This window comes from Triticum dicoccoides, chromosome 7A (genome assembly GCF_002162155.2).
Source record: "Triticum dicoccoides isolate Atlit2015 ecotype Zavitan chromosome 7A, WEW_v2.0, whole genome shotgun sequence".
NCBI lineage: Eukaryota > Viridiplantae > Streptophyta > Magnoliopsida > Poales > Poaceae > Triticum > Triticum dicoccoides.
This window is the reverse complement of record NC_041392.1, coordinates 514,409,727-514,417,284: the sequence shown is the minus strand read 5'-3', so window position 1 is coordinate 514,417,284 and position 7,558 is coordinate 514,409,727.

Below are 7,558 nucleotides of genomic sequence, written 5' to 3'. Positions count from 1 at the left end.
TCGTAATCAACTCCTTGAACTTGTGAAAAGACTCTTTCCCACAAGTCGAGCTTCATAGACGGTAACATTACCGCCCACGTCCGTCTTCTTCTTAAAGATCCATTTATCTCAATGCCTCGCCGATCATCGGGCAAGTCCACCAAAGTCCATACTTTGTTCTGATACATGGATCCTATCTCGGATTTCATGGCTTCTAACCATTTGTCGGAATACGGGCCCACCATCGCTTCTCCATAGCTCGTAGGTTCATTGTTGTCTAACAACATGATATCTAAGACAGGATTACCGTACCACTCAGGAGTAGTACATATCCTTGTCGACCTACGAGGTTCGATAGCAACTTGATCCGAGCTTCATGATCACTATCATTAACTTCCTATTCAACAGACGTAGGCGCCACAGAAAACATATTTCTGTGTTGCATCACTCTCTGGTTGAAGTAAAGGTTCGACAACCTCATCAAGTTCTATCTTCCTCCCACTCAATTCTTTCGAGAGAAACTCCTTCTCGAGAAAGGACCCATTCTTAGCGACAAACAATTTGCCCTCGGATCTGAGATAGAAGGTATACCCAACTGTCACCTTTGGGTATCCTATGAAGATGTGTTTGTCCGCTTTTGGGTTCGAGCTTCTCCGGCTGAAGCCTTAAGCATCGAAGCCCCAAACATTAAGAAACGACATTTTTGGTTTCTTGCCAAACCATATTCATACGACGTCGTCTCAACGGACTTAGATGGTGTCCTATCTAAAGTGAATGCAGTTGTCTCTAACGCATATCCTCAAAATGAAAACGGTAGATCGGTAAGAGACATCATAGATCGCACCATATCTCATAAGGTTTGATTACGACGTCCGGACACACCATTACCCTATGGTGTTCCAGGTGGCTTCAACTGTGAAACAATTCCACAATGTCTTAAGTGATTGCCAAACTCATAACTCAGAAATTCTCATCGATCAGATCGTAGGAATTTGATCTTCTTGTTATGATGGTTCTTAACTTCACTCTGAAACCGCTTGAACTTTTCAAATGTTTCAGACTTGTGCTTCATTAAGTAAATATACCTATATCTACTCAAATCGTCAGTGAAGATTAGAAAATAGCGATATCCACCGCACGCTTCAACTCTCATTGGATCACACGCATCAGCATGTATGATTTCCAACAAGTCACTTGCCCGTTTCATTGTACCTGAAAACGGGGTCTTAGTCATCCTGCCCATGAGGCATGGCTCGCATGTGTCAAGCGATTCAAAATCAAGTGACTCCAAACATCCATTGACACGAAGTTTCTTCATGCATCTTACGCTAATATGACCTAAGTGGCAGTGCCACAAGAAAGTGGTACTATCTACATCTTTTGGCGTGAACATGTGTATTATCATGACCGAGATTCATTAAACCATTCACATAGGGTGCATGACCATGAAAGGTATTATTCATGTAAACAGAATAACCATTATTCTATAACTTAAATGAATAACCGTATTGCAATGAACATGATCTAATCATATTCATGCTCAACGTGGACACCTGATAACATTTATCTAGGTTCAATACTAATCCCGAAGGCAGATGGAGCATGCGATGGTGATCTCATTAACTTTGGAAATACTTCCAACACACATCGTCACCTCGCCCTTAGCCAGTCTTCGTTTAGTCTGTAGCTTTTGCTTCAAGTCACCAATAATAGCAACTGAACTGGTATCCAATACCCAGGTGCTACCAGGAGTACTAGTGAGGTACACATTAATAACACGTATATACTTTGTTGAAGTTTCCAGCCTTCTTATCTACCATGCATTTGGGGTAATTCCGCTACCAGTGACCGTTCCCCTTACAATAGAAGCACTTAGTCTCGGGTTTGGGTTCAACCTTGGGTTCCTTCACTGGAGCGGCAACTGGTTTGCCATCCATGAAGTTTCCCTTCTAGCCATTGCCCTTCTTGAAACCAGTGGTCTTGTTAAACCATCAACACTTGATGCTCCTTCTTGATTTCTACCTTTTGTGGTCTTAAGCACCGCGAACAGCTCCGGGATCAACTCCATCCCTTGCATGTCATAGTTCATCACGAAGACCTAGTAGCTTAGTGATAGTGGCTAGAGAACTCTATCAATCACTATCTTATCTGGAAGTTTAACTCCCACTTGATTTAAGTGATTGTAGCACCCAGACATTCTGAGCACATGCTCACTAGCTGAGCTATTCTCCTCCATCTTGTTGGCAAAAGAACCTGTCAGAGGTCTCATACCTCTCAACACGGGCATGAGCCTGAAATCCCAATTTCAGCTCTTAGAACATCTCATATGTCTTATGGCGTTCAAAACGTCATTGGAATCCCGATTCTAAGCCGTAAAGTATGGTGCACTAAACTATCAAGTAGTCATCAGGATGTGTCTGTCAGGTGTTCACAACATCCACAGACGACGTTGTAGGGGTTTGCACAGCGAGCTGTGCATCAAAGACGTAAGCCTTCTGTGTAGCAGTGAGGACACTCCTCGGACTACGGACCCAGTCCGCATCATTGCTTACAATATCTTTCAACTTGGTCTTTATCTAGGAATGTATTGAAACAGGGAGCTACAACGTGAGCTATTTATCTACAACATATTTGTAAAGATAATTTAGACTATGTTCATGATAATTAAGTTCATCTAATCAAATTATTTAATGAACTCCCACTCAGATAGACATCCCTCTAGTCATCTAAGTGAAACATGATCCGAGTCAACTAGGCCGTGTCCGATCATCACGTGAGACAGACTAGTCAACATCGGTGAACATCTTCATGTTGATCGTATCTTTTATACGACTCATGCTCGACCTTTCGGTCTTCCGTGTTCCAAGGCCATGTCTGTACATGCTAGGCTCGTCAAGTCAACCTAAGTGTATTGCGTGTGTAAATCTGGCTTACACCCGTTGTATTCGAACGTTAGAATCTATCACACCCGATCATCACGTGGTGCTTCGAAACAACGAACCTTCGCAACGGTGCACAGTTAGGGGGAACACTTTCTTGAAATTATTGCGAGGGATCATCTTATTTAAGCTACCGTTGTTCTAAGCAAATAAGATGTAAAAGATGATAAACATCACATGCAATCAAATAGTGACATGATATGGCCAATATCATTTTGCTCCTTTTGATCTCCATCTTTGGGGCTCCATGATCATCATTGTCACCGGCATGACACCATGATCTCCATCATCATGATCTCCATCATCGTGTCTTCTTGAAGTTGTCTCGTCATCTATTACTTCTGCTACTATGGCTAACGCTTTAGCAATAAAGTAAAGTAATTACATGACATTTATGTTGACACGCAGGTCATAAATAAATTAAGACAACTCCTATGGCTCCTGCCGGTTGTCATACTCATCGACATGCAAGTCGTGATTCCTATTATAAGAACATGATCAATCTCATACATCACATATATCATTCATCACATCCTTTTGGCCATATCACATCACACGGCACATGCAGCAAAAACAAGTTAGACGTCCTCTAATTGTTGTTGCAAGTTTTTACGTGGCTGCTATAGGTTTCTGGCAAGAACGTTTCTTACCTATGCCCAAACCGCGACGTGATATGCCAATTTCTATTTATCCTTCATAAGGACCCTTTTCATCGAATCCGATCCGACTAAAGTGGGAGAGACAGACACCCGCTAGCCACCTTATGCAACTAGTGCATGTCAGTCGGTGGAACCAGTCTCACGTAAGCGTACGTGTAAGGTCGGTCCGGGCCGCTTCATCCCACGATGCCGCCGAATCAAGATAAAACTAGTAACGGCAAGTAAATTGACAATATCGACGCCCACAACTGCTTTGTGTTCTACTCATGCATAGAAACTACGCATAGACCTAGCTCATGATGCCACTGTTGGGGATTGTAGCAGAAATTTAAAATTTTCTACGCATCACCAAGATCAATCTATGGAGTAATCTAGCAACGAGGGGAAGGAGAGTGCATCTACATACCCTTGTAGATCGCTAAGCGGAAGCGTTGCAAGAACGCGGATGAAGGAGTCGTACTAGCAGCGATTCAGATCGCGGTTGATTCCGATCTAAGCGCCGAATAACGGCGCCTTCGCGTTCAACACACGTGCAGCCCGGTGACGTCTCCCACGCCTTGATCCAGCAAGGGGAGAAGGAGAGGTTGGGAAGACTCCGTCCAGCAGCAGCACGACGGCGTGGTGGTGGTGGAGGAGCGCGGGACTCCAGCAAGGTTTCGCCAAGCACTACGAGAGACGAGGAGGGAGAGAGGTAGGGTTGCGCCAAGAGGGAGATGATCTCGTGTGTCTTGCAGCCCCCAATACCTCAAGTATATATAGGGGAAGGGGGGCTGCGCCCCCATCTAGGGTTCCCTTCCTAGGGGTGGCGGCAGCCCCAAAACCCATCTAGGGTGGCGGCCAAGGGGGGAGAGAGGGGGGCGCACCTAGGGGTTTCCCCCTCCCACTCTCCCTTGCGCCTTGGGCCTTGGTGGGGGGGCGCACCAACCCACCTGGGGCTGGTCCCCTCCCACACTTGGCCCACGCAGCCTTCTAGGGCTGGTGGCCCCACCTGGTGGACCGCCGGGACCCTCCCGGTGGTCCCGGTATGTTACCGATAGCACCTGAAACTTTTTCGGTGACCAAAATGGGACTTACCTCCGGACCATTCCGGAACTCCTCGTGACGTCCGAGATCTCATCCGGGACTCCGAACAACATTCGGTAACGGCGTACATACTTTCCCTATAACCCTAGCGTCATCGAACCTTAAGTGTGTAGACCCTACGGGGTCGGGAGTCATGCAGAAATGGCCGAGACAACTCTCCGATCAATAACCAACAGCGGGATCTAGATACCCATGTTGGTTCCCACATGCTCCACGATGATCTCATCGGATAAACCATGATGTCAAGGATTCAATCAATCCCGTATACAATTCCCTTTGTCTATCGGTACGATACTTGCCCGAGATTCGATCGTTGGTATCCCGATACCTTGTTCAATATCATTACCGGCAAGTCTCTTTACTCGTTCCGTAACACATCATCCCGTGATCAACTCCTTGGTCACATTGTGCACATTATGATGATGTCCTACCGAGTGGGCCCAGAGATACCTCTTCGTTACACGGAGTGACAAATCCCAGTCTCGATTCGTGCCAACCCAACAGACACTTTCGGAGATACCCGTAGTGCACCTTTATAGCCACCCAGTTACGTTGTGACGTTTGGCACACCCAAAGCACTCCTACGGTATCCGGGAGTTGCACAATCTCATGGTCTAAGGAAATGATACTTGACATTAGAAAAGCTTTAGCATACGAACTACACGATCTTGTGCTAGGCTTAGGATTGGGTCTTGTCCATCACATCATTCTCCTAATGATGTGATCCCGTTATAAACGACATCCAATGTCCATGGTCAGGAAACCGTAACCATCTATTGATCAACAAGCTAGTCAACTAGAGGCTTACTAGGGACATGGTGTTGTCTATGTATCCACACATGTATCTGAGTTTCCTATCAATACAATTCTAGCATGGATAATAAACGATTATCATGAACAATGAAATATAATAATAACTAATTTATTATTGCCTCTAGGGAATATTTCCAACACTAATATCCTTGATTATCGATCTCAACTAATGCCGGATCTATGCAGTGTGAGATGTGTATCCATTCCATGCAGCCAAAAATCCCATTTAGTTTGGCAAGTATGAATTGCAGCATGCAATACTCCTTCCCGCAAAATTAAAAATTATGCAACACTCCTTTAATTAGGCCCCATGCATCATGCAATACTCCGATTCAAGCTAAAAAAAGCATGCAATACTCCACTAATTAGGCACCATGCAACCAATGATTTTTCTCGTTGGATGAATCTCGTTGTCGGTTCTTCCGACGGGTCGCAGCCACTACACACCTGCCACAACATTATTAGTGATAGTCGTTGCAGTCAGAGCCGTGCCAAGGCGAGGGCCCATGGCCGGTGGAGTTTAGAAGTTCGCACAAGGGCCTCTAAGATGCTAGGGCCGGCCCTATGCCAACATAATAGCACCGGAACGCAAGGGAAACCAGCGGCATGTGCCGGTGTCCAGGGCGACCGGGTGTGGTATTGTAGCGGTGTCATGGGGAGGAGCGCCCATAGTCAGGCCCCGAGGATGTAGCCATATCGGTGAACCTCGTTAACAAATCTCGGTGTCGTGCTCGTATGATTGCTTGGTCCTCGGATGATCAATGGTATGCCTCTAATTTATTCTAACAAGTGGTATCATGAGCTAGGTTGTTCAGAGATCATGGATTGTCGATTCAGAGGCAGGTTTGATGTTTTGATCGGTATTGTGGTGAGCATGGTTGAGATCGATGGAAAGACGTCAAGGCGCTGAGCAATCACGGCGAGTAGCGGAAATCAGACGGTCATGCAAGCAGTCGAAACATGCGGCGATCGTTCAGTGGATCGATCGGGCGAGCGTGTACAGGCGGCGTGTTTTGGGGCAAAAATACCCGACGAGATCGGATCGAGCAGGTGCGTGTCGTGGTGTTTCAGATTGACTCGGTCTCAGCGAGATCAATTGATCGAAGGAACATGGACACAAGTCGGTGCAGTCCGAGGTGCGCACGGGTGGCAAAAGCAGTTGTACGGTGGCCATGCGCTTGGAGCGAGGCACGCGTGAAGTGGCAGCGCAACGCCAATCGCGTAGGAGGCTTGTGCGGGCAGGACACAGTTTGACGCGTTGCGGAGGCTCATGCAACTACTGATGCTTATCGCTGGAGCATGCAAAACCTGAAACGACACGTGATTTGTTTGGGAAAAAATTGACACGAAGACTAGTCAAGACCGGGATGCTATCATGAAAGAAATAGAGAGGCTCGTTCAATAGCTACGTACGTGTGGTCAATTAGGAGCTTGGCTTGCTTTGTTAATCTCCTTTGGTGTTCACGCGGGAAGGCTATGAAGGATTGTGCTTTGGGTTTTCTTTGCTGGTACACTTCTGTGTATGGATGGCGTTGGTTACGATGAAGGCTTGAGGAGTTTGGAGCGTGTCGTTGCAGTCGAATAAGTTTGGTTGGGTCGGACTAGACAGTCTGACAGATCGACGCGAGTCGGGTGATACAGAAGACGGTGGTGGGATCAACAAAGACGACATAGGAGCGTGATGCTGATGGTGACCGACTTCTGGGGCGTGGAAACACGTGGCGCAGGCCTGAGGGCTTGTGTGGCTTCGACAAGACTATGGCGCGGGGTTGATTCAAGACGGTGCACATGAGAGCTTGGAGTCGACGGGGCGCGAGGGTGGATTGCTCATCTACCATGGAGTCATGTTGAAGGTGGAGCTGGATTGAGGGGCTACGATGTAAGGATCCAAAGAATCGAAGCCTATTCAGCGGGAAAAGCGAGTGACACGTAATTTGGACAGGAGCCCAGTGGTCTGATGGAAGCGTGAAACTCGTCATCAGTCGGTGATGATCGGTGGTACTCTGCAGTGGGGGTTGAGTGGTGTGGGTTCGCGACCCTTGAGACTCGGCCGAGACAGCGGAGGCTCGACGCGGTAATAGCAGC